The 27,689-nt window shown below is 38.1% G+C and overlaps 1 pseudogene; it reads right to left on the bottom strand.

Annotated features, from left to right (window-relative positions):
• Positions 1–8: 8 nt before the first annotated feature.
• On the bottom strand, positions 9–27,689 carry LOC110597631 (importin subunit alpha-8-like; annotated as a pseudogene).

Below are 27,689 nucleotides of genomic sequence, written 5' to 3'. Positions count from 1 at the left end.
CTCTGCATTTAAGAAGGTTCTCTCTGAGGAAATACCAGGCCCTGAACATGCGCATGGATTTGCTCCTCACTGCACTCAGGCTCTGCTACGACATCCTCTCCTCTAGCAGTGGAGACCTCCCTTACTCTCCATTTTTCCCTGGTGCTGTAGACGTTGATGTGAATCTGTTTTGGGCCATTGTGCTTGAAATAGCAAAAAAAAAAAAAAAAATCATATGTAATAGACTCCAGTGTTAAGATGGCTCCATGACATGGATCCTGAAGTAAATTGTAGCATTACTCATTCTTAAACATCAATAAAGCTATTTCCAGACATAATAACATCTACTGGTTTGGAAACTATTGCCATCTTCATATTAAAAAATACTATTTTATTAAAAATTTCTTGGAGATCTGATGACATTTGCAGATTGAATTGGAAAGTCAAGTATAATGAGAGGTTCCCTCTTATGTACATATGGGTTTTAAAGTTAGATCTGGCTTCAGCTCTCAGGTCTGCAATTAACTAGCTGTGTGAGAAAATCCCTGAATTTATTCTCATTAAAAGCACTGAAAACTTTCTGGTTAAATCTCATAGACATACTTCAGTTCTTTGACTGTTCCGAATTATTTGATGCTAAAAACAGCTGAAATTTTATTTTCCTTCTACATTTTTGGGTGTCCCTTGTCAGTCACCTTTTCAGGCTTTGATTTTCAAATACTGACGTTCTTCAGAGTTCTGAAATAGGCGCTTTTCTTTTCACTTCACATTCTTCTTTGGTATCATTAGCCTTTCCCATTTTCAGACATCCAAAGTATTAGCTTATAGCTGTCTCATAAGGACCATATGTGCACAAATATCTACTCAACATAAACATATAAACATCCCAAAGAAACTGTAAGCAGATCATGTGTCCTAACAGGAACTTTTTACCTCTTTCACAGCCTATTTTCTACTGTTCTCTGTGTCAAAGAAGGCATCATGATGCACTGAGCCAACCATTTCATAACCCTGTATCATATTTACTCCATTCTCACCTTTGTGTTGCTCTTCTCTGATGGGTAACAAAGTCTTATCCCCATCTACCTCCTATATGCCTCTCAAATCTGCCTGCTTCCCTTATCTGCACTGCCTTTACCCTGGTTCCATGGAAAATATCCTCTCTCTCCTGGATCTCCTTCTCCATCTCCTGTCTCATTACACCCACATTAGGCTGGCTCCTTCTTACCCTGCATGCTGCATAGAGGTAACTTCCCTTTTTAATCTCTCTTGGTTTGCTGCCAGAGCCCACAAGATACAGGTCTACACATTACAAGGCCTTTTATTTTTTGGTTTCTACTCACCTCAACAGACTCATCTCTAAATGCTCCTTCTCCTGCATTTTACAGAGTGAATATATTGAACCACTTGTGGTTCCAACACCTGGCCTCCACACACACTATTCTATTTGCCTAGAATATGATTCCATCTTCTTTGCCCCAGTATTTACTATTTGTCTTTAAGTTTTACTTCAGTATAATCATTTCCAACAAAATTTGAAAACATGCAATGGGTAGAAGGAGTGAAAGGGAGATGAGGAAATAAACATACGCTTTAGCTCACAAAGCAAGCAGGGATCTAGATTTGCAATTAGAGCTCATGGGAGATTCAAAAGGTCTTGTTTTTTATAAGTTGGGACAAGATGAGTATTTTTTCAAGTTTAGTGGGAAGGTGTCTACAAGGAGAGGAAAAGGCAGAACTGATGGCAAAGGTCAATGCAAAGGTAGATGGAAGGAACTAAGAAGCATAGGGTTGAGTCTCACATGGGAAAGGAAACCTCCATGGGGGTTTCAGGACCAAGCATGGGTAGAGGCAGAAATAGGTAGTTCTCTTGGGGTGGGGAGACAGGAAGTTAAGGGAACACCTGTAAGACAGCTTCTGTGTCTCCAAAGAGGTAGGAGGAAAATTTGATGGAATCAATCATAGGAAGATGGTGAGAAAGTAATTTGGGGGAAAACAGAAATCTGAAATAGCCACAGAGAAGTATATGAAATAAAGGAGTGGGAGACCAGGAACTGAATTTGTTGCAATTATAAATATTTTTTAAATTGTCTGTTATATTCTTAGGTTGTGTCCCAAGCTTAAGTCCTGATAAGATAAAATCATGCCATCACTAGAGAATGCTTACACCTACAGCATTGCTATGGAAGATAGTTAATGAGCAAGTCTGAGGATTTGGAGTAAATTAGTGTTTTACTCTAGTGAATTCTGACTGTCACTAAAGGAGAAAGTCATATACTCAAAGGACTTTCTTGGGAGTCAGAGAAAAAGGCCTTGATAAGTTTAATTTGGAGAATAATTAATCCTGAGGCAGAAGATAAACATATGGGGCACTGGCTAGAACAACAAGCCACCAGACACATGTCTGGAAAGATCCAGCAATATGATTCTACTTGGTCCAGAGTTGGTTAAACTGAGAATTGTACCAGTTAAAATTAATAAGAGATTTAGAATTAAGTGTATTAATAATGATATACTAATACTAGTCAATTGTTAGACCTATATATTATTAAGAATGTAATGCCTCCTGTGACTGATTCAAAATACTAAAATTACAATTGCATACATTTCTACTTTGTTTAAAGTATATTGTTTTAGAAAAAGCTACTATTGCTGACTTAAATCACTACTACTCTTACAACTTAATAATAAAAGACAACCCAATTAAAAAATGGGCAAAAAGCCGTCCCTTGCCAGGTGGTTTCTTTCTTCCAGTCAGCCTACTTTAGATGCTCAGAAGAGGGACTAAGAAAATTCAAGTATCAAGGCAAAAATGTATCTGTGAGGTGGCAATAGAAGATAGCAATCAGTCTGAATCTCTGGAAGGCCAAGGAAGATGAATAAGTGTTAAAGAGAAGGAATACCCCTCATTTATCCCCCAACCGAGCTTCTGAAAAACCAGCCAAAGGCATCAGCCTCACACTGATTGAAATAATCAAAGATGTGAATAGCTCCAATCCAGTCCTATGTTTTCATGTCATTTGGGCATCCAGGAAAATGTGATTCCAGGAAAGGAGCCCTTCTCTCAGACTGACTATCAAAGCAGAACTCTTTTCCAGAGTTATCTTCTTCTAGAGAAGATAATGCTAAGTGAAGTTAGCCAATCCCAAAAAAACAAATGCCAAATGTTGTCTTTGATACAAGGAGGCTGATTCATAGTGGGATAAGGAGCGGGAGCATAGGAGGAACAGATGAACTCTAGATAGGGCAGAGGGGTTGGAGGGGAAGGGAGGGGGCATGGGTTTATTATTGATGGTGGAATGAGATGATCTTTATTATCCAAAACAGGTATGAAGACATGGATTGGTGTGAATATACTGTATATACAACCAGAGAGATGAAAAATTGTGCTCTATATGTATAATAAGAATTGTAATGCATTCCACTGTCATATATACATAAAAAAATAAATTTAAAAAGTGTTGAACATTTTATTAAATTTTAAAAACTTATATTTGTGATATGGTAAGAAATAGGAGTGCTGCTTCTCAAGTTATCCTTTCATATTTAGTTAATGCTGCAGTTTTTTATTAAGTACTTCATGTGTTCACAGTTTTGGTTTAGTGCAAAGGTAGATGGGAAAACTGTGTCATCATCTTCTTTCTCACCAAAATGTCTCTCAAAGATTTTCAGAACATAGGCTGGGATTGTGGCTCAGCAGTAGAGTTCTCGCCCAGCACATGTAAGGCTCTGGATTAGATCCTCAGCACAACATAAAAATAAATAAGTAAAATAAAGGTATTATGTCCAACTTCAACTAAAAAAAATAAATATTTTTTTAAAAAAAGATGTTCAGAGCAGTCTGGCCAATCTGATGGTCCTGGTGAAGTTGTAAAGCCCTAATTCTATTGACCTTCTGAGTTCTTCTACCACACAGGCTTTCCTTCTCAAACAGTTTCTCTACCAGGAGCCTGTAAGAGATGACACTGAGGATGATGAGAATAATCTTCCATAATTGGGATAATGAGTATATTCAACTGTGGCCCCAAGATTCCAGAGTGGACAAGTGGGAACAACTGGTCTACAGTGGCCCCCCATTGCAAAGTCGGCCACCATCCAGACAGATTCCTTCTGGACTTTGAATCCTCATTTTTTAACAGAGCCACTGAAGAGGCAGCAGATTAAAAGCCATCAGCTGCCAGATGTGCTGATGAGTGTCGGAGCAGTGAATAAATCATTGCTTTGGACTGTCCTGGACAGTGGATGCCCCCCTTGGGAATTTCTGATGCAAAGGTGCCAAGAAAACTGCCCATTTGGGGTGGCGCCTGTTAAGAGGAAAAATTCTATGACTCTGGGTTCAAAATCTAGCTGCCCAGAGGTAAATAGATATGGACATGCTCAGAGCCTTGAGGCATCAGCTACCTGGAAGCAGAAGAGTTTGAGCATGAGCTGATAACCTTTAATTGGGCTGCTCCCCTCCTGAACCTCTTTTTTGTTTATCTTGAAGAAGCTTTCTCACAAAAGATGTTTTTTTTTTTTTTTTTTTTTTTTTTTTTTTTTAGAGAGTGAGAGAGAGAGAGGGACAGAGAGAGAGAGAGAATTTTTAATATTTATTTTTTCTTAGTTCTCGGCGGACACAACATCTTTGTTGGTATGTGGTGCTGAGGATCGAACCCGGGTCGCACGCATGCTAGGTGAGCGCGCTACCGCTTGAGCCACATCCCCAGCCCCCACAAAAAATCTTTTTGATTTTTAAACCTATATAATAAACTTGTGAGCCTGCTCTGGTGACAGTCATGCCTCATCAGGGCTGGCTTTCCCACTGGGTTCCCCTTTCTCTATATTTGTGTGTTCATCTTATTTCCAATCCTCTCACCACCTATATCCAGAGAACTGATCAAACATTGTAGCAGATGGGCCCCAGTGGCCACCTTGCTCAGAGCCCAGGTCGCATCCTTTTGGGTAGAATGCTCAAGGCGCTTCATGAGGTAGATTAACACATTCAGCATGCCTGCATTGATGGCCAGTTGGGTCTGTGATCCATACCTGTGACAACATTCCCCATGGTATGGAGAGAAAGGGTCAAGATGTTGAGTTTTGAGTGGTGATAAGCTCTACCAGCCTGGACAGAAACTCCTGTTTCTGGTGTGCTCATTGCAGCCATTGGTGAAGTAGGACAACCCAGTGGGTATCTGAGAAAATCTCCCTATTACAATGTGGTAAGAGGTAGGAGGGGATGGACAGCATTTGCTTGACTGTTTTCTTGAAAGAATATGGGCTCTTGTTTCAGCACAGGTTGAACAAGGACCATGTGACATTCCACAGAAATGATTGGTATGGTTGATAAAACCAGGGCCAGCAGATGTGGGATGCATTGCTTGAGATAATGACATCTCTGAATTCTGGGTCATCACATACTATGTTACCAAGAGCCTGCTCACACACAGTTACAGGGGCAGAAGACAGGAGCTCAGTCAAGGATGAGATGGTGCCCTCCACAACAGCTCAGACATGTTCTGAAGTCCCTGAAGCAATGTTGGTCAGAGCCCAGGCTGCCTGGAACTGCAGATAGGGGTGAAGTGACCACTTAGTAATTTACCTGCAAATGCCATGATTTTATTCTCTTTTATTGCTGAGTAATATTCCATGTGTATATCTGCCACATTTTTTTTATCCATTCATCTATTGAAGGGCACCTAGATTGGTTCCACAGTTTAGCTATTGTGAATTGTGCTGCTATAAACATTGATGTGGCTGTGTCCCTGTAGTATGCTGTTTTTAAGTCCTTTGGGTATAGACCAAGGAAAGGGATAGCTGGTCAAATGGTGATTCCATTCCCAATTTTCCAAGAAATCACCATACTGCTTTCCATGTTGGCTGTGCCAATTTGCAGTCCCACCAGCAGTGTATGAGTATACCTTTCCACCCACATCCTCGACAACACTTATTGTTGTTTGTATGCATAATAACTGCCATTCTGACTTGAGTCAGATGAAATCTTAGAGTGGTTTTAATTTGAATTTCTCTATTTGCTAGTGATGATGAACATTTTTTCATGTGTTTGTTGATTGATTGTACATCATGTTCTGAGAAGTGTCTCTTCAGGTCCTTGGCTCATTTATTGATTGGGTTATTTGGTTTCTTTTCTTTTTTTTTTTTTTTGATGTTTAGCTTTTTGAGTTCTTTATATACCCTAGAGATTAGTGCTGTATCTGGTGTATGAGGGGTAAAGAGCTCTCTATTCACCTCAAAGATTATTTCTTTTGCTAAGAAGAAACTTTTTAGTTTGAGTCCATCCCATTTATTGATTATTGATTTTAATTCTTGCACCAGGAGTCTTATTAAGGAAGTTGGGGCCTAATCCCACATAATGGAGATAGGCCTACTTTTTCTTCTATTAGACGTAGATTTTATTCCTAAATCCTTGATCCATTTTGAGTTAAGTTTTGTGCATGGTGAGAGATAGGGATTTAATTTCATTTTGTTGCATATGGATTTCCAGTTTCTCCTTAATAAAAACTGCAGCATTAACTAAATATGAAAGGATAACATGAGAAGCGGCACTCCTATTTCTTACCATATTACAAATGTAAAACTTTTAAAATTTCATAAAATGTTCAACACTTTTGTAAAAAAAAAAAGAAAATAGGCAAAGGATTTGGATAGACATTTCTCCAGAAAGATATACAAATAAGCATTAATTACATGAAAAAAATGCCCTACATCATTAATTATTAGAAAAATTCAAATCAAAACAATAAACTACTATCCCATATCTGCTAGGATGGATATCATCAAAAAGCCCAATACTAGCAAGTGTTGGTGAGGATGGAGAGAAATTTGAAAACTCCTATATTATTGGTAAGAATGTTAAATGGGAAAGCTTATTTGGAGAACAGTTAGGCAGCTCCTCAAAATGTCATCTTATGATCCAGCAACCCATTCCTAGTTATATGCAAAAGAGAAATGAACACATATTTACATACACACACACACACACACACACACACACAAATGCACATGAATGTCCACAGAAGCACCATTTATAACAACCAAGAAATGGAAATAACCCAAATGTCAATAGCTGATGAATGGATAAAGTGTGATGAATCTAACAATAAAATATTATTCATTCACAAAAAAGAATGAGTTACTAATCCATGCTATAACATTAAATTTAAAAAAAACATAAATTAAAAAAGCCGGATACCAAAAGCCACAGTCTGTATTATTCTATTCATATGAAATGTACGAATCATGAAAATCTATAGAAACAGAAAGTATTGGCTGCTTAGGACTCAATGATTGCACAGTCCTGTTACTATATATCAAAAAACACACTGTACATTTCAAATTGGTAATTTATGGTATGTTAGTTGCATCTCAACAAAAGTCAATTTCTTTATTAAAGAAAAGAAAGAAAGAAAAGAAATAGTAACTACATGACCTTTTAATCAATACTGTTAGTTATAAATGTGTTTGATAATCAAGGTCAGAGAACTGATACTCATTTAAGCCAAAAGGATTTTACTTTTCTCACAAAACAAAAAGCCCAAGGGGAGTTGACTATTCTTGGCTCTGGTACTCCATGGTGCCTGCATGGAGTCAGGCTTATGGGTCCCTGAGTCCTTCTGTTGAACACCTGATGATCACAAGGTGAAAGCTAAGTCTCCACACATCACCATCAAAGCCAGAACAAAACCCAAGAAGGATAATAAGAGTCACTCATTTCTGTTTTAGTCAGCTTTTTCACTGCTGTGACTAAAGAATCTGACTGTAAAACTATAGAGGAAGGAAAACGTATTTGAGGGCTCACAGTTTCAGAGGTCTTAGTCCATAGAAGGCTGGCTCCATTTCTCATGGCTCAAGATGAGGCTGAACATCATGGCAGAGTGGGTGGCAGAGGGAAGCAACTCACATCATGGTAATCAAGAAGCAGAGAGATAGAGACTCCACTCTCTACATACGAAATATATACCCTATAGACACCCCTTAATCCCCATTTCCTCCAGCCACACCCCACCACTTTAATTAATCCCATCAGGGATTAACTCACTGATTGATTACAATGCAATCATTTCTTCTCTGAACCTTCCTGCATTGTGAGTTTTGGGGGGACACCTCACATCCAAACCATAACATTGTCCTTTGTTATTATGAAAGTAAAAGCTTCCCAAGATATACCTGCAGAAACACTTGCACCTTATGGGTCAGAACTGTATCACACAGCCATCCCACCTGCAAGGTCTGCTAAAAATGTATTTTCACACTAGTGCCCCAAACGAAGTAGGAGTTTTCAGGCCATGAAGGGTGAAAGGATACTGGGTAGAGAAATAAGTGTCTGTTTGAACTTCTCTCTTTATGCACATACCTTGACAACCCTACTAGCACAGAATTACATATGCAATCTTGATTTCAAAACACAGAATAGATACCAGTGTCCTAATCAGTAAAAGAAGTAGGCCAATCACCCTTCCCTTCACCTTTACTCATCCCTTTCCTGTCCACTGTGACGGCTCTCATGACACTAAGGCTATCTCTTGAATGCTTCACTTTCTAGTAGTCTCTGGAAATCCCCATTTTGGGTGTGTATTGAGTAAAGAAAAAACACAACCACACAAATCCTGACCATATGTGAAATGCTCTCTGATTTCATAAGGAGGAAGGAAGCTTGATTTCTCTGGCCATAACCTGCCTGCTTCACATCCTCCAAACCCTCTACACACACTCACACACACATACACATGAATTTCCTCCACAGACATATGTCAGTCGCTCTTTGGTCTCTCTCTATATTTACCTCATCCTCATTTTTACTGAAATAAATCCCAATATTATATCCATGTTAAAATAACCTTCATCTTTCAGAAAGAGTCAAATGTGGTGGGATTGTGGCTATTATCAGACAGATGAAGAGTTCTCTCAGAAACCATTCTGCTTCAGAGCTGCACACAGACCTGATAATATCTACCACCCTGTTTGAGAGTTTTCCTCTAATTGAGGAAATACCTTGTTCAAGACACTATTATAAATTCCTAAGGCTCAGCATCACTACTGCCCACATTAACCTCTGAGGTTAGTGTCCTGGACCCAGAGTAGTTGAGTTACTTCCCCCCATGCACACACAACCAGTTATTTGCAGGCCTGAGAATTAAAGCCAGAGCTTCTAATTTAAAAACCCATATGCGTAATGCAAGAGAGGGAATATCTCTCCTTATTCTTTCAAATTCAATCAGTGAATGTCATCAGACCCCTAAGAGACTTTTAGCAAAAGTAATATTCTTTTTTAAAAATATTAAGGTGAAAATAGTTTCCAAACCAGTAAATGTCATTATCTGGAAATAGACTCTTCATTGACATTTAAGGATGAGTAATGCGACGGATCTGCTTCAGGATCCATGTCATGGAGCCATCTTCATGCTCAGTCTGTTACACATGGATTTCTTTTTGCTCTTTTTAACACAATGGTCCAATACATACTCACGTAAAATTTTATTTTCTAAAAATGAAATACTAAATACCAAATGTACTTACAAAAAAATTTTATATTATCTGTTGAGATAATTTGAAGAATAATATAACATCCCTGACTGATTTACTTTTAAAACTTTATTTTTAACTATTAATTCACTGAATTTCTATAACTCTTACATTATAAAGAAATTTTGAGCAGAAGTTTTTGAGATTTAATTAAATTGGAGTCCTTGATATAATTTTTTAAAATCATTTGGTGTTTAGAAATGTGGGTGGGTAGTATATTCCTTAAAGTCATGAAGTACAATGCTATTGACTATTTATTCACCAAGACAGATGAATATACAGTTCATTTATTCTTAGGAAACAACTAATCATTGACATCTCTGATTATGTCACTCCTCATTATTTTGTAGGACACAATCTCTGAGATACTTCTGATCTAGAAGAATAATGTAGTTCTCAGATTTTGCAATAACCTTCCCCAAAATATTCTAGTTGAGAATATTGTAACTTGAAATTATATTTTACACAATGATGTGATCCTAACACGAGATACTGGGTCAGCCCCAAATATTGGCGAGAAAATACATAGAATTTCAAAGACCAAATACTTCTGGTGAATCTAGTTGCCATACACTCTAATGTTTTAAAGGTAAAATACATTCAAACTGATCATTCAGGATATCAAAGTCACGTGCTCCCCACAGAGACTCTGAAATAAGGACAACACATTTCATTTTACTTTCCGTTCATTTTATGTCAAAAAGTATTTCTTGAACATTGTCTATACACCTACACCTCTTTCTTCATCTCCTACCTAATGAGGAAAGGAAGAAGTACCTCTCTACCACTCTCACAGCTCATAATTCCACATGGTGAGGCTGAAAATACAAGAATGCAGTTTGAGATCCCCTCCACCACCACCCAACTTTCTTTTGCTTTTTCCTCTCTAGCTTCCATATATAAGAGAAAACACAGGATCCTTGACTTTCTGAGTCTGGCATTTTTTGCTTAAGATAATAATCTCTAGTTCCATTCATTTTCCTGAAAATGACATAATTTCACTTTCTTTATGGCTGAGTAAACCCCACTGTGGTGTGTGTGTGTGTGTGTGTGTGTGTGTGTGTGTGTACACATACTACATTTTCTTGATCTGTTCATCTGTTGGTGGACACCTAGGATGGTTCCATAGTTTGGCTATTGTGAATTATGCTGCTGTTAACATGGAGATGCAGGTATCATTTTAGTAGTATGACTTTAATTCTTCAGGATAAATACTGAGAAATGATATAGCTGGCTCAAATGGTGATCCACGCCTAATCTGGAGACACCTTCATACTGATTTCCATAGCAGTTGTATTAATTTATAGTCCTATCAACAGTGTGAGTGGTCCTTTTTCTTCACAGACCCTCCAGCATGTATTGTTTGTATTCCTGATAACTGTCATTCTGACTGGTATGAGATGAAATCTCAGTGTAGTTTTGATTTGCATTTCCCTAATTGCTAAGATATCGAACATATTTTTGTATGTTTATTGGCCATTTGTATTTCTTCTTTTGAGAAGTATCTATTTAATTCATTTGCCCATTTATTCATAGGGTTATTTGGTTTTGGAGTGTTAAGTTTTTTGAGTTCTTCATATATTCCAGATATTAACCCTCTGTCCAAAAAGTAGCTAGCAAAGATTTTTTCCCATTCCATAGGTTATTTCTTCACAGCCCTAATTATTTCCTTTACTATGCAGAAGCTTTTTAATTTGATGCCATCCCACTTACTAACTCTTGGCATTATTTCCTGAGCTTTTAGGGTCTTATTGAGAAAGTCACTGCCTGTGCCTATTTGCTGTAGTGTTGACCTTACATTTTCTAGAAGTTTTTTTGTGTGTATGTGGTGCTGGGGATTGAACCCCAGGCCTTGTGCATGTGAGGCAAGTACTCTACCATCTGAGCTATATTCCCAGCCCCTTACACTTTCTTTTAGGAGTTTTTTAAGGTTCTGGTCTAATTCCTAGGTCTTTCTTCCATTTTGAGTTGACTTTTGTGCAGGGTGAGAGATAAGGGTCTAGTCTCATTCTTCTATATGTGAACAACCAGTTTCTCCCAGCACCATTTGTTAAAAACGCTCTTTTTCCCAGTGCTTGTTTTTGGTACTTTTGTCAGGGATCAGATGACTGTAGTTTATCTTTATCTTCTATTCCATACCATTGGTCTATGTGTCTGTTTTTATGCCAATACCATGCAGTTTTTGGTATTGAAGCTCTGTAGTATAATTTGAAGCCAGGTATTGTGATGCCTTCAGCATTGCTTCTTTAGCGTAGAATTACTTGGTTAAAACAACTACATTAAAAATGCTAAAAATGAGGAAAATAGAAACAAATATGTATGTGTATACACATACAAGAACTAATCAGCATAGCAAGAACACACACACCAAGGAGCGGGGGCCAATTCTTAATGAAAAATGAAGCAATCCTCTCTACTGAAGTGGTCAAAATAGTCTATGAGAATGGATGGTCCCTATCTATGATTAACTGTCTTTCTTTCCATTTCTTCTTGGGTTATATACTGAGTGATAAGACTGGGGGTTGTAAACTCCTTCCCTATTTTTGTGTTGCTCACCAAGCTGCCAATTGGAGTGGCCTAAGATTGACACTGGTTGAAATAACTCAGCTTCCTTTCTCACCACTATGAGGTAGAATGGAGTGAAATGTACTGTCAGTTGGAGTTCTGTCTGCATAGAGCAATCCATGCACTCCCAGGGTGAAGCTTCTGCAGAGTTCTATGAGTTGAGTTCAAGCAGGTGGGGCTTAGGTCTAATCAGGCCTCAGGGGCTTTTTGGGTGGTGTTTGCTCTGGTGAAATTAGGGCCTTGCAGATGCCAATCTCAGAAGCCTCCCCAAAATTCTACTCATGGGGCAAGGAAGTCAATCCTCCACAAACTCTGTTGCCCAGCAGCCCTCCCAGACTTAGTCCCTGAGAGTTTTCACACCCAGCTATTCAGATTTCCAACCTGCTTCAGCTAGTCACATGAGCTGCCAGACTCAAAGGAGAAGTGAGTTAGGCTCAAATTTGCTTTTCCAACTTGAATTCCTCTGGATACAATCTTCTCTGTGCCAGTTTCACTCACATTCTGCTAAGTACACATTAGGCCACATGGCAGGTACTTGCCAGGATATCTTGGCAATGTTTGTTCTGATCTCCCAGCTCCCCAGCAGCAGCTGCAGAGAGGTCCCTCAAATGACTCCACCTCAGCTCTCCAGTCCCCTCAAGAAACAGAGCAGTTTTCAAACACTAGTTCACAGAGCAGTCTCTGAATCGGTTAAGTTCAGGCCATGTTTATGATCTCAGGTTTTTCCCATAGCAAACCTATCCATTGTATTTCTCTGTGTGTTCTCCCCACCTCTGTGGTGAACCACCACCACTGCCACTGCCACAATCAGCTCAGCTCCAGTGTTCTCTTTTTCTTTGTTCAATATACCCAGATGTCTGAGTCGCTAAGATACTCTGTCTGCACTATTGAATTTTAGTGAAATCACTCCTTCACTCATCTTGCTGAGAAGCAGTACTCTGATGCTTGAATCCCAAGTCATGGAGCAACTATGAATGCAGCCTGTCTCTACTCCTCCATCTTTAAAGCAAAATATAACTTTAAAAAAGACCTTTTGGCTGTGTTCTACAAAACTCGGGGGATAAAACTAGTTATAGACATCAAATGGCTTGTTGGTCCAAACAATATAATCAGATTTCTTTCCCCTCCATATGTGGACTCTGCTTGTCTCAAAAATTCTCTTCTAAAAACAGTCTTCTCACCTATGACTAGGGAAAATGGCCCCTGGAAGTACAAAATTAATTTCATTTATTCCTACTTGTTCTAGTAGAAAAGGCCTAATTTGGTATGTCAGTTTGGCTAAAATTTTAGTTCTTCTAAAGTGGTTACAAAATTTAGACATTTTTCTCTATAATTCTTATAGAACCTCATAGAATAGAAAAAGATGGAAACAACTCTTAAAAAATAATTCTTTAATTTAAAACTTTCCCACATAAGCCCAAAAAAACCCTTCTAGATTCAGATGGTTTCACAGTGAATTCTTTCATATATTCAAAGAAGAAAGAATACCAATCTTACATAAAACAGAAGTGAAATTTTACCAATTTGTTTTATTTTTTTTATTGTTGGTTGTTCAAAACATTACATAGTTCTTGATATATCATATTTCACATTTTGATTCAAGTGGGTTATGAACTCCCATTTTACCCCGTATACAGCTTGCAGAATCACATCAGTTACACTTCCATTGATTTACATATTGATATACTCATGTCTGTTGTATTCTGCTGCCTTTCCTATCCTCTACTATCCCCCCTCCCCTCCCCTCCCCTCTTCTCTCTCTACCCCCACTACTGTAATTCATTCCTCCCCCTTGTATTATTTTTCCCTTTCCCCTCACTTCCTCTTGTATGTAATTTTGTATAACCCTGAGGGTCTCCTTCCATTTCCATGCAATTTCCCTTCTCTCTCCCTTTCCCTCCCACCTCTCCTCCTTGTTTAATGTTGGTCTTCTTCTTGTGCTCTTCTTCCCTAGTCTGTTCTTAGTTACTCTCCTTATATCAAAGAAGACATTTGGCATTTGTTTTTTAGGGCTTGGCTAGCTTCACTTAGCATAATCTGCTCTAATGCCATCCATTTCCCTCCAAATTCTATGATTTTGTCATTTCTTAATGCAGAGTAATACTCCATTGTGTATAAATGCCACATTTTTTTATCCATTCGTCTATTGAAGGGCATCTAGGTTGGTTCCACAGTCTTGCTATTGTGAATTGTGCTGCTATGAACATCGATGTAGCAGTGTCCCTGTAGCATGCTCTTTTTAGGTCTTTAGGGAATAGACTGAGAAGGGGGATAGCTGGGTCAAATGGTGGTTCCATTCCCAGATTTCCAAGAAATCTCCATACTGCTTTCCAAATTGGCTGCACCAATTTGCAGTCCCACCAACAATGTACAAGTGTACCCTTTTCCCCACATCCTCGCCAGCACTTATTGTTGTTTGACTTCATAATGGCTGTGAATCTTACTGGAGTGAGATGGTATCTTAGGATGGTTTTGATTTGCATTTCTCTGACTGCTAGAGATGGTGAGCATTTTTTCATGTACTTGTTGATTGATTGTATGTCCTCCTCTGAGAAGTGTCTGTTCAAGTTGTTGGCCCATTTGTTGATTGGGTTATTTGTTATCTTATTGTCTAATTTTCTGAGTTCTTTATATACTCTGGATATTAGGGCTCTATCTGAAGTGTGAGGAGTAAAGATTTGTTCCCTTGATGTAGGCTCCATATTTACCTCTCTTATTGTTTCTTTTGCTGGGAAAAAACTTTTTAGTTTGAGTAAGTCCCATTTGTTAATTCTAGATGTTAACTCTTGTGCTATGGGTGTCCTATTGAGGAATTTGGAGCCCGACCCCACAGCATGTAGGTCGTAGCCAACTTTCTCTTCTATCAGATGCCGTGTCTCTGATTTGATATCAAGCTCCTTGATCCATTTTGAGTTAACTTTTGTGCATGGTGAGAGAAAGGGATTCAGTTTCATTTTGTTGCATATGGATTTCCAGTTTTCCCAGCACCATTTGTTAAAGATGCTATCCTTCCTCCATTGCATGCTTTTAGCCCCTTTATCAAATATAAGAAAGTTGTAGTTTTGTGGGTTGGTTTCTGTGTCCTCTATTCTGTACCATTGGTCCACCCACCTGTTTTGGTACCAGTACCATGCTGTTTTTGTTACTATTGCTCTGTAGTATAGTTTGAAATCTGGAATCGCTATATCACCTGATTCACACTTCCTGCTTAGTATTGTTTTTGCTATTCTGGGTCTTTTATTCTTCCATATGAATTTCATGATTGCTTTCTCTATTTATACAAGAAATGCCGTTGGGATTTTGATTGGCATTGCATTAAACCTATAGAGAACTTTTGGTAATATCGCCATTTTGATGATGTTAGTTCTGCCTATCCATGAACAGGGTATATTTTTCCATCTTCTAAGGTCTTCTTCAATTTCTCTCTTTAGGGTTCTGTAGTTTTCATTGTATAAGTCTTTCACCTCTTTCGTTAGGTTGATTCCCAAGTATTTTATTCTTTTTGAGGATATTGTGAACGGAGTGGTTGTCCTCGTTTCCATTTCAGAGGATTTGTCGCTGATATACAGGAATGCCTTTGATTTATGCGTGTTGATTTTATAACCTGCCACTTTGCTGAATTCATTTATTAGCTCTAATAGTTCCTTTGTAGACCCTTTTGGGTCTGCTAGGTATAGAATCATGTCATCTGCAAATAGTGATAATTTAAGTTCTTCTTTTCCTATTTTTTTTGCCTTTAATTTCTTTCGTCTGTCTAATTGCTCTGGCCAGTGTTTTGAGAACTATGTTAAACAGAAGTGGTGAGAGAGGGCATCCCTGTCTTGTTCCAGATTTTAGAGGGAATGCCTTCAATTTTTCTCCATTCAGAATGATGCTAGCCTGAGGCTTAGCATAAATTGCTTTTACAATGTTGAGGTATGTTCCTGTTATCCCTAGTTTTTCGAGAGTTTTGAACATAAAGGGATGCTGTACTTTGTCGAATACTTTTTCCGCATCTATCGAGATGATCATGTGGTTCTATTGATGTGGTGAATAACATTTATTGATTTCCGTATATTGAACCAGCCTTGCATACCAGGGATGAATCCTACTTGATCATGGTGCACAATTTTTTTGATATGTTTTTGTATCCGATTCGCCAGAATTTTATTGAGGATTTTTGCATCTAGGTTCATTAGAGATATTGGTCTGTAGTTTTCTTTCTTTGAAGTGTCTTTGTCTGGTTTCGGAATCAGGGTGATGTTGGCCTCATAGAATGAATTTGGAAGTTCTCCCTCTTTTTCTATTTCCTGAAATAGCTTGAAAAGTATTGGTATTAGTTGCTCTTTAAAGGTTTTGTAAAACTCTGCTGTATACCCATCTGGTCCTGGGCTTTTCTTAGATGGTAATCTTTTGATGGTTTCTTCTATTTCCTCAATTGATATTGGTCTGTTTAGGTTGTCTATATCCTCCTGACTCAATCTGGGCAGATTATATGACTTAAGAAATTTATCGATGCCTTCACTATCTTCTATTTTATTGGAGTATAAGGATTCAAAATAATTTCTGATTATCTTCTGTATTTCTGAAGTGTCTGTTATGATCTTGCCTTTTTCATCCCGTATGCTAGTAATTTGAGTTCTCTCTCTTCTTCTCTTCGCTAGCATGGCTAAGGGTCTGTCAATTTTATTTATTTTTTCAAAGAACCAACTTTTCATTTTGTCAATTTTTTCAATTGTTTCTTTTGTTTCGATTTCATTAATTTCAGCTCTGATTTTAATTATTTCTTGCCTTCTACTTCTTTTGCTGTTGTTTTGCTCTTCTTTTTCCAGGATTTTGAGATGAAGTATGAGATCATTTATTTGTTGGTTTTTTTCTTTTTTTAAGGAATGAACTCCAAGCAATGAATTTTCCTCTTAGAACTGCTTTCAATGTGTCCCATAGATTCCGATATGTTGTGTCTGTGTTTTCATTTAACTCTTTAAGAATTTTTTAATTTCCTCCTTGATGTCTTCTAAAACCCATTGATCATTCAGTAACCTATTGTTCATTCTCCAAGTGATACATGATTTTTCCTTCCTTCTTTTATCGTTGATTTTCAGTTTCATGCCATTATGATCAGATAAGATGCATGGTATTATCTCTGCTCCTTTATATTGTCTAAGAGTTGCCCTGTGACATAATATATGATCTATTTTTGAGAAGGATCCATGTGCCGCTGAGAAAAAAGTGTAGCTGCTTGATGTTGGGTGGTATATTCTATATATGTCAATTAAGTCTAGGTTGTTAATTGTGTTATTGAGTTCTATAGTTTCCTTATTCAACTTTTGTTTGGAAGATCTGTCCAGTGGTGAGAGAGGTGTGTTGAAGTCTCCCATGATTATTGTATGGTGGTCTATTAGACTCTTGAACTTGAGAAGAGTTTGCTTGATGAATATAGCAGCACCGTTGTTTGGGGCATATATATTTATGATTGTTATATCTTGTTGGTGTATGGTTCCCTTGAGCAGTATGTAGTGTCCCTCTTTATCCCTTTTGATTAACTTTGGTTTGAAATCTATTTTATTTGATATGAGTATGGACACTCCTGCTTGTTTCCGCAATCCATATGAGTGATATGATTTTTCCCAACCTTTCACCTTCAGTCTATGTATATCTTTTCCTATCAAATGTGTCTCCTGTAGGCAGCATATTGTTGGGTCTTGTTTTGTGATCCATTCAATTAGCCTGTGTCTCTTAATTGGTGAGTTTAAGCCATTAACATTTAGGGTTATTATTGAGATATGGTTTGTTCTTCCAGCCATATTTGTTTATTAATGCTGCTAAACCTGATTTGTTTTCCTCTTTGATTATTTTTCCCCCTTTACTGTCCTACCTCCCACTGTTGGTTTTCATTGTTGTTTTCCATTTCCTCTTCCTGTAGTGTTTTGCCAAGGATTTTTTGAAGAGATGGTTTTCTAGCTGCAAATTCTTTTAACTCTTGTTTATCATGGACTGTTTTAATTTCATCTTCCATCCTGAAGCTTAATTTCGCCGGATACACGATTCTTGGTTGGAACACATTTTCTTTTAGCGTTTGAAATATGTTATTCCAGGATCTTCTAGCTTTTAGAGTCTGTGTTGAGAGATCAGCTGTTATCCTGATTGGTTTACCCCTAAATGTAATCTGCTTCCTTTCTCTTGTAGCTTTTAAAATTCTCTCCTTATTCTGTATGTTGGACATCTTCATTATAATGTGTCTAGGTGTGGATCTCTTATGATTTTGCACATTCGGTGTCCTGTAGGCTTCTAGGATTTGGGATTCTGTCTCATTCTTCAAGTCTGGGAAGTTTTCTCGTATTATTTCACTGAATAGATTGTTTATTCCTTTGGTTTAGAGCTCTGTGCCTTCCTGTATCCCAATGACTCTTAAGTTTGGTCTTTTGATATTATCCCATATTTCTTGGATGTTCTGCTCATGGTTTCTTAGCAGACTTGCTGAGCTGTCTATGTTCTTTTCAAGTTGAAATACTCTGTCTTCATTGTCTGATGTTCTATCTTCTAAGTGATCCGCTCTGCTGGTAGTATTCTCAATTGAGTTTTTAAGTTGGTTTATTGCTTCCTGCATTTCTAGGATTTCTATTTGTTTGTTTTTTATTTCTTCTATCTCCCTGTGAAATTGATCTTTTACTTCCTGGATTTGTTTATGTAGTTCCTTGTCAATGTGATCTTTCATTGTCTGATTTTGCTGTCTCATGTCTTCCTTGAGACTCCAGATCATCTGAAGCATGTATAACCTGACCTCTCTATCTGACATTCCATCTGTTGCAGCTATTACCTCTTCTAAAGTTGAGTTGACCTGCATTGCCTGTGGTCCTTTCTTTCCTTGTCTTTTCATACTGGTGGCGTTTCTTTCTGCTTGGTGAAACTGTTGTGTTTTTGAAATTTTCCCTCTATTTATTTATATTGCTCTTGTATAGTTGAAAAGTTTCCCTTGCAGGGCAGGTAGTGGCTGTGATCCTCCTCCAAGTGGTGTGATCCTTCTACCAAGCTGGCGGGCCCTAGGTCTGCTCTGCTGGCCGGTCGAAGGTCCGCCTACTCAGCAGGCGCGAGGGGCACCTCTGTCACTCCGCAGGTTGCTGGGCCTAACCTCCAGATGGGTCGCAGGTCCGCCTTGCAGGTGCGGGGGGAGGGGGTGGCTCCGCCCCTCAGCAGGCCGCTGGGCCTGATCTGCCGGTGGGTCGCAGGTCCGCATTCCCTGCAGGCACGTGTGGTAGCTCTGTCACTCGGCAGGCTGCTGGGTCTGACCTGCCTGTGGGTTGCAGGTTCGCCTACATTGCAGGCTCTGGGGGAGGGGCCGGCTCCGCCCCTCAGCAGGCCACTGGGCCTGATCTGCCGGTGGTCACAGTCCCGCCTACCTTGCAGGCACTGGGGGAGAGGACGGGCCTGCCCCTCAGCAGGCCGCTGGACCTGTCCTGCTGGTGGGTCGCAGGTCCGCGTTCCCTGCAGGCGCGTGTGGCAGCTCTGACACTCGGCAGGTTGCTGGGCCTGACCTGCCCGTGGGTCGCCGGTTCGCCTACCTTGCAGGCCACCAATTTGTTTTATGAGGCCTGATACCAAAACCCAAAAACACATTTTTTAAAAATGAAAATTGAAGGCTAATATTTTTTTATGAACACAGAATTTAAAAAGCCTCTACAAAGTACTAGCCAATGATACCCACCAAATAGAACAAAGATGACCATAATTAAGAAGGTTTATCCTCAAAATGCATAATTAGGTCAACTTCAGAAAACCAATCAGTGAATGGGTTTCACCACATTAACAAAAGAGGAAAAATTATCATCATCTCAGAATAAAGAAAGAACACATGATAAAATTTAACAAATGTATTTATTACAGTTTGCTAGTTGCTCAAATATAAAGTTTATACTATAGTATGCAAACTTTATATTACTACTTTCAAAGCAATTGTTAACTAAATTACTTAGTGATCAGGAAGCTATGTTTAAGCATTTTAAATAATATTATAATGTTATTTGTGCAAATAAGAGAAAACTACACGCACACACGCACACACGCACACACACACACACACACACAAACACACATTCTATAAAGTTTGGATGTTTAAAACCAAAAATCTTCCTTTTCCTGGGACCTCCTCCTTCCAAGGCAGATACTGGCCACTACTGTCACACTGGCAAGTCCTGGAAAACTGACCAAGCCAGCAAACCCCTTGCACCCCCAAGGATTCCAGCCCAGGCTGAGGCAAAATCCAATACCCTACACCAATTTTTTTGTGCATATACAATAAAATTTCCCTTTTTCTGAGTAATGGTGCCTATTGATTCTCATTGCTTCAGTGTCTGGCAACAGTAATCAGTTTCACCTCCCTAAGAGTAATCGAGATGCCCTTGTTGCTTTTTTCTTTGTTGTCAGCATGCGTGACCTGCACACCAAGATATAGTTCATCAACTTGCAACTAGTTTAGAGGAAAGATCTCCTCTAAACTCTTCCTGGTCACATCCATTGTTGTCCTCATTGAGAAAAGACACTCTTCCAAAATCATCACCATGGTACTGATGGCAGCTGTCTTCTCTGGCCATGATGACTACCTCACCTTTTCTTTGCAGCAGCAAACACTGACTACACAGGCCTTCCTTTTTGTCTGTGACCTACAAGTAACTCCTCCATTAGCAATAACTCTTCTCTACCCCACTGTAGCTACCAGCCAACTACCAACACTCTCTTGGGATCCAATTGCTGTTATCAGCATAATTTGACCTCCAGCCTGCAAATCAATGCTACCTGTAGCCACCTGCTGTAGTAGCCCAAAGGAAACCAGTTCTATCTGAGTCATGTAACACCTAAATTAAGTCACAAAGTGAAGGGGGGAGGCACCTACAATTTCAGACTCCAAACCCAAGGTGTGACCCAGCTCCAAATAATGTCCTCAGGATGGAGAGTGGTTATGGGGCACATAGCTGAATAATAAATCAATATCTATGAAACAGGAAAATGAATAAACCAATTATTTGATTTTTAAAAGGAGGAGGAAATACTCTACCTGAAGAAAACTTAACAGGGAAGACACTTATTAGGTAGGGTATGTTTGTGCTGCTTGCACTTGGGTAAATGTCAGAAAGCAGAAAGAATGACACTATCTAAACTGCCACTTACTCAGACTAAATGGTTGACTCATTGTTTTACATGCCTATATTCTACATAAGAGGCTTCAATAGCAAAAGGACTTGCCCAGGAACAGCTGTTTTAAGATACATTTTGCTTTTTCAGAATGCTCATGTCCCTCTCCATCTCAGTTCATTCTTTGTCACACCATGGGATGTGACTATCTCACTATGTACTCATATTCCCAGAAGTACACCCATTACTCCTCTTACCATGCCATTCCAGATTTAAATTCTCCTTAGTAAGGATGGCCCAGCATCTGCAATCCAATGGCCAATCCCTGCCTAGGTCCTGGAAATGGGACCCATTGGGCTGACAGCAAAGGATCAGATAAAGACACCAAATGTAGACTTTCTTCACCTCTCTCTTTCTGGCCTCGTTAGCACTTGTACTCACCCTCCATTTATGGTAAATCTTCCTCTGCAGATCCATACCAGAAGTGAGCTTATTTTGCAACTCTGAGGGGAAACATGTTTGGGGCATGGAGTCTGCTCTAGTACTAGAGTCTGTTTCTGAGTCTCACAAATGCATCCTTGGTTAAGTAGAACAGAAGCCATAACAACCTGGATAAAACCACAAAGATATAAATGAGTCTTTGAGATACTTAATGGAATGCTTTATTTGAGAAGCGGCCATTCTAGAAAAGGTCAGCAAGATGATTTACCCCTCCAGACTTCCTAAAATGATCAGTATTATAAAGAGTAATTTGTTGTTATTTTTTTTAAAAAAATGAAATAGTACATGCAGAGTGGTGGCGAGGGACCTTAAAATGGAATAATAGGGAGCTCCTTCCCATTACAGACCCTTGGCCAGTTATATCTCAAAATTGCCTCTATTAAGAGTTTCTTATGTTTCCATAAGTCGTATGCAGTTGCATATGTATATGTGTTTTAATAGCTATTTAGCTTGTTCCTTTGCTTTATACAAATGTATAGATATGACTTGTTCTGTATTTTTTAACACTAAGCTATCTTTATTATATGATTCTTAAAAGCCATATATATTATCTCCTATTGCTGGACACTTAGGGTGTTTATTTTTTCTCATTACAAATGATGCTGTAATATTTTGCACACATATCTCTTTGATTATATGGATGCACACCCATTGGATGAATTCCTGAAATTCCTAGATAAGAAGCTATGTGGGTGGTTATTGCTAAATTGCCCTCCACAATGTACTTTGTACCATTTTGTACTCATACAGGGAAAGTACACTGTATCCCTGTATCCTCAGTAACATTCTTGTATTAGTCAACTTTTTAATCTGAACTTTTCAACAATCTGATATGTAAAAAATTATACTTCTCTTGTTTTTTTTTAATTTCAATATGCATTTCTTTAATTGTGAATAAAGTTGAGTATACAGTCAGGTACATTTATTTCTCTGTGAAATGTCTATATTATTGGCTTTTTATTTTTGTAGCATGACTATTTCTTGTTGACTTGTAAAAGTTCTTCTATGTTAAGAAAATTAGTATTTTCCTGGAGTGGTTTATATACATATAAATATATATGTTTACATATAATTATATACATATATGTGTATGTATATATATTGTAATTTTTCCAGTGGTCTTTTGACTCTATTTAGAGTATTTGTTGCTATTCAGAAAGCTTCTCTTTTCTTTGATATATAGCTACTTATCAGTATTTTTTCTGCCTTTATGTTTTTATATCTTGGTTAGAAAATTCTTCCTTATTCCCAAATTATTGATTTTTAAAAGCACATGTTTTTCTTGAATATTTTCTTCTTTTTGAAACACTTATTTTTACAATTTAAAGATTGGTAGAGATTCATCTATATTATTTTTCCCTAAATGAAAATAAAGTTGATCTAATACCAAACTAATAGTCTATTTTATTTCCCACTGATTTGGAAATTCACATGTAATTCTGTGTTATTCTGAGCCTATCTGTACACTTTGCTATCCTCTAGAGTCAGTGTGCACTAAGCAAGCCTTCACAAGCTAAGAGGTGCCCAAAATTGGTCCCTGTGGCCCCTGGGGCAGCTTAGCTATGGGCTTGAGGTCGCCCAAGACTTAGCTAAGCCAGCTGCCTCTGCAAGCAGCCTGATTAATTTCCCAGTATTTCATGAAAATATTTTCCTTTTCTATATGCACAGCACCCAAAGAAGGCTAGGGAGCACTGAGGCTGTGTGTAAGGATGTAGGCTTAAGTCATCTCTGGGCAAAAAGATATCTAGGTTCAAAGTTCTAGCTTTATTAGTTATATAACCTTGGGTAACTGATTAACTTTATGTTCCTTTGTTTTAAATGGGAATTAATGCAACTTGCTGTTATTATTATTTACTTGTTTTTCTTTTATTAGGAGTGGATATTCAATTATATCACAATTATTTATCCCTTAATACCTTACAGACACACTACTTTAACTATTAATATATGTTTTAAATCAATATATTTCTTAATATTGAACCATTTGTTCATTCCTATGTGTAGGAATGAACAGAAATTATGCCTAATATATTTTGGGGTTTTTAAAATTTTTTTTAAATTATACATGATCACAATATCTTTATTTTGTTTATTTATTTTTGTGTGTGTGTGCTGAGGATCAAACCCAGTGCTTCACGTGTGCAAGGCAAGCACTCTGTCACTAGCCACAACCCCAGACCATATATTGTTTTCTATATTAATGGAGGCCATTAACTAATTGTTAGTATTCACATTGATATTCAAAAATCACATTTTTCAGTTTTCTTTCCATCATTTTGGTATAACTGTTTTCTGGTGTCACAGAGAATATTTGAAAGCTTTCCTTCTCTATGCATTGGAAGAGCTAGAATAACATTAAGAGGTCCAGAAATATCTGTAAAGATCTCTGAGCTTGGGATAGGGTTGTGTCTCAGTGGTAAAGCACTTGCCTCACAAGTGTGAAACACTGGGTTTGATCCTGAGCACCACATAAAAAAATAAAGTTATTAGAAAAAAACTCTTGGCTTGGTATTTCTTACTAAGTAACTCTTAGACAACTTTCTCTATTCTAAGAAAATCAATCTGTTTATATTTCATATCTTTGCTATTATCAAGTTTGGTGACTTATAGTTTCCTAGAAAGCTATCTATTTCAATGACATTTTCAAATGTATTTGTTTAGAATTGATCAAAGGATTCTATGATAACTCAAAGTCTTCTGTGTCTATGGAAATTTTTCTATTCTAATATTCAATGGAGTTGTAAACACATTCATATAATTGATAAAGTAACATGAGAATCTAACCCCTCCCAAAAATCTATTAGTATCTAGTATCTACTTAACATTATAATTGAATTGAGTAATAAGCAAAATTTTAGAGTTTTCTATATATCTCCTTTCATCAACCATGACTTGATAAGTATTTTGATCAGCAAATATGTATTAATCATCTACTAAATAATGTTCTAGGTAACAGAAATAGAGTGGAGAAAGGGGTTTACGTACCCAAACATAATCGGAAACTTGCTCATAGTAATACAGTCATTAAATTTAGTTAGAGCTAGAAATAGAAATATATCACTTTACTGAGGGATATTCATTGCAACAATTTCAAGAAAGGGAAAAAGAGACATTCAGTAACTGGATTTAGCTTGGTGTTTGCAACCTGGTATCCCTTAATACCATACAGACACACTACCTTGAAGACCCCAATGTCAGGGTCTTGCCCAAGGCAAGACTTACAAAGTCTGAGAACCTATCTACCACTTCCTCAACCACATTTTTGCATGCCTTGCAAATACAACTAGTGCTTTTCTTAAATAATAACCTATTCAATTTTATAGAATTCTTCTGTATACAAAAGTTTTCATTCAACGCAGTACATAGGTAAATAACGCACAGCTTGTTGGTGATCCTGAGGGACTCTCCCTGTCAGGTTCAGGATATAAGCATCTCCTCTTACTGTATCTTCTGTACCATTTATTGCCAATTTCTCTCAGTGACACTAGTGGTAAATATGTTGGACATACCCGCTGTGCCAGCTATTAATTTACTACCTTTCCACATAAAATTGACCTTTGTTGCCTGTGAGAATTAAGTTAGACCCTGAAATATTTCTCTTTGGACAGCCAACATAATGTTAATGAAGGACACTGGGGAGATGCTAAAAAGAAGGTTCTCATCCTGAATCCAATGTGTCCCTCTGGGCAGCCTCCTGCCATACTTGCAGATTCTGTCTGGATCCAGCAGCACACATGGTTTTTGTAGTAGCAACACCTCTCAGTGGCCAAAAGCACATAGCAATTTCCTTGGACCAGCAGCACATGGCATCTTCCCAAGGGAAACTTCCCCCAGAATGCTCTCTGCCAGACCAGTAACTCCTCATAGACAGTTTCATAGCCTCAGCAAATTTCACCTTCCAATAAGTCACAACACAATCTCTGCAAAGTCTGGATCATAGACCTGAGGAGAGGTTTGAGTCAGCTTTGCATCACACTAATGAAATACATGACGCAGGCCACTTTTGAAGTAAAAAAAAAAAAAAAAAAAAGAGGTTTAATATGGTTTGGGCCTCTGGCAAAGATGACACTTCAAAACAAGAGCCCATGTTGGAGCATATGCTCATGTATCAAGCCAGGAAGCAATGAGAGACTGAGAGAATGGGGTACCTTAACTCCCTTTGAGGGCACACACCAAAGACCTAAGGACCTCCCCCTATGCCTTACTTCTTAAAGGTCCACTGCAACTCCCAATATGGCCACGTGGGGTCTAAGCCTTTAAACACATGGCCCTTAGGGGGCATTCAACAATAAAATGGTGGCAAAAGGAAAGAGAGGTTTCCCAGAACCTGGTGACCTATCTTCCTTGAGTAATCTACCTCTTCTCTAGGGGTGGTAGCTGCAACCCATATCTGCTATTATTAGCTGTTATGGGCTGAATTCTTTCCTAAAAGAACAGAACAGGTGGAAATCCTGACCCCAGTGTTTCTTTTTTTTCCTCACTTTTTAAAAATTGTAGTTGTACATATTGATGGGATTTGTGGTTACACATTTGTGCATGTATTCAATATAACAATATAATTTGGCTCCCAATATGGATCCCCAGACTCCCCTTTCCTCCCTCAGTCCTCCCCACACTTTGGTTCTTTTCCTATACTGATCTCTCTTTGATTTTCAAGATCCATCCTCATCTTTGTTTTCCTTTTTTCTCTCGAGCTTCTGCATATGAGAGAAAACATAGGACCCTTGATCTTCTGTGTTTGACTTATTTCACTTAACATGATGGTCTATTCACTTTTCTGCAAAAGCCATGATTTCAGTTTTCTTTATGGCTAAGTAAAATTCACTCTTTTGTTGATGGACACTTAGGCTGGTTCTATAGTTTGATTATTGTGAATTTTGCTTCTATAAACATGTGCATGCATGTGTCATTGTAATAAGATGCCTTTAACTTTTCAGGGTAAATACTGAGAAGTAGTATACTTTAGTCATACAGTGTTTCCATGTCTAATCTTTTGAGGAACGTCCATACTGATTTCCATAGTTAACCCCAGTATTTTAAAATATGACTCTTTGGAGAGAAAATCTTTAAAGTGTTAATTAAGTTAAAATAAGTTTTTAAGTGTGGAGCCTAATCTTTAAGAAGAAATTTAGATCAAGACACACAAGGAAAGAAAAAGACAGGAAGACACAGAGAGAAGATTATGTGAACTCATGGGTAAGAAAGATATGTAGAGGTAGAGAGGGCCCCAGAATAAGGAAACCCTTCCAATACTTTGATCTTGTCTGCTAGCTTCCAGAATTATTTAAATCAAAATAAACTTCTATTGTTTAAGCCCTCAAATCTACGGTATTTTGTGAGGTCATTGCTCTAGCAGATTATTATACTAGGCAACTAACTCCCTATGACTCTAACTTCTTGTTGTAGTCAACAATTCGTTATATTAAATTTTCCTAGTTCCATTTGCTGTCTGTTTTTTATCTCTTGACTGGACTCTTACTGTACACCTGTCATATACATATTATTTTAACAATTTTCAATTCTTTATTTTTTGTATTAACTTTTTTGAAGGGGCAGATACTGGGGTTTGAACTTAGGGGCATTCGACCACTGAGCCACATCCCCAGCCCTATTTTGTTTTTTATTTAGAGGCAAGGTCTCACTGAGTTGCTTATTGCCTCGCTTTTGTTGAGGCTGGCTTTGAACTTGTGATCCTCCTGCCTCAGCCTCCCAGGCCACTGGGATTACAGGAGTTCTCCACCACACCTGGCTCAACACTTAAAATCTTGTTGATATCAAATACTTACGTGAAATGCTCAGCTTATAACATGTCTTCTTCCCATGGGACTCATGCCCAACTTTGTATTTGGTTCCTCTCTATACTTATTGTTTTAAAGTGTAAGACCTTGAAAGTCATTTCCAAACCTTTTCCAGGTTGCTGAAGACAAGCCATGAGGTGAGTTAGAAAAACAGGTAAGTCCACAACTACATTCTTCTCAGACACTTCTTACCATGCTGGGTGCTCCACAGTGCATCTCCAT

The sequence above is a fragment of the Ictidomys tridecemlineatus genome, chromosome 10 (genome assembly GCF_052094955.1).
Source record: "Ictidomys tridecemlineatus isolate mIctTri1 chromosome 10, mIctTri1.hap1, whole genome shotgun sequence".
NCBI lineage: Eukaryota > Metazoa > Chordata > Mammalia > Rodentia > Sciuridae > Ictidomys > Ictidomys tridecemlineatus.
Note: the sequence above shows the minus strand (reverse complement) of the source record. Positions and strands in the feature narration are given on the sequence as shown.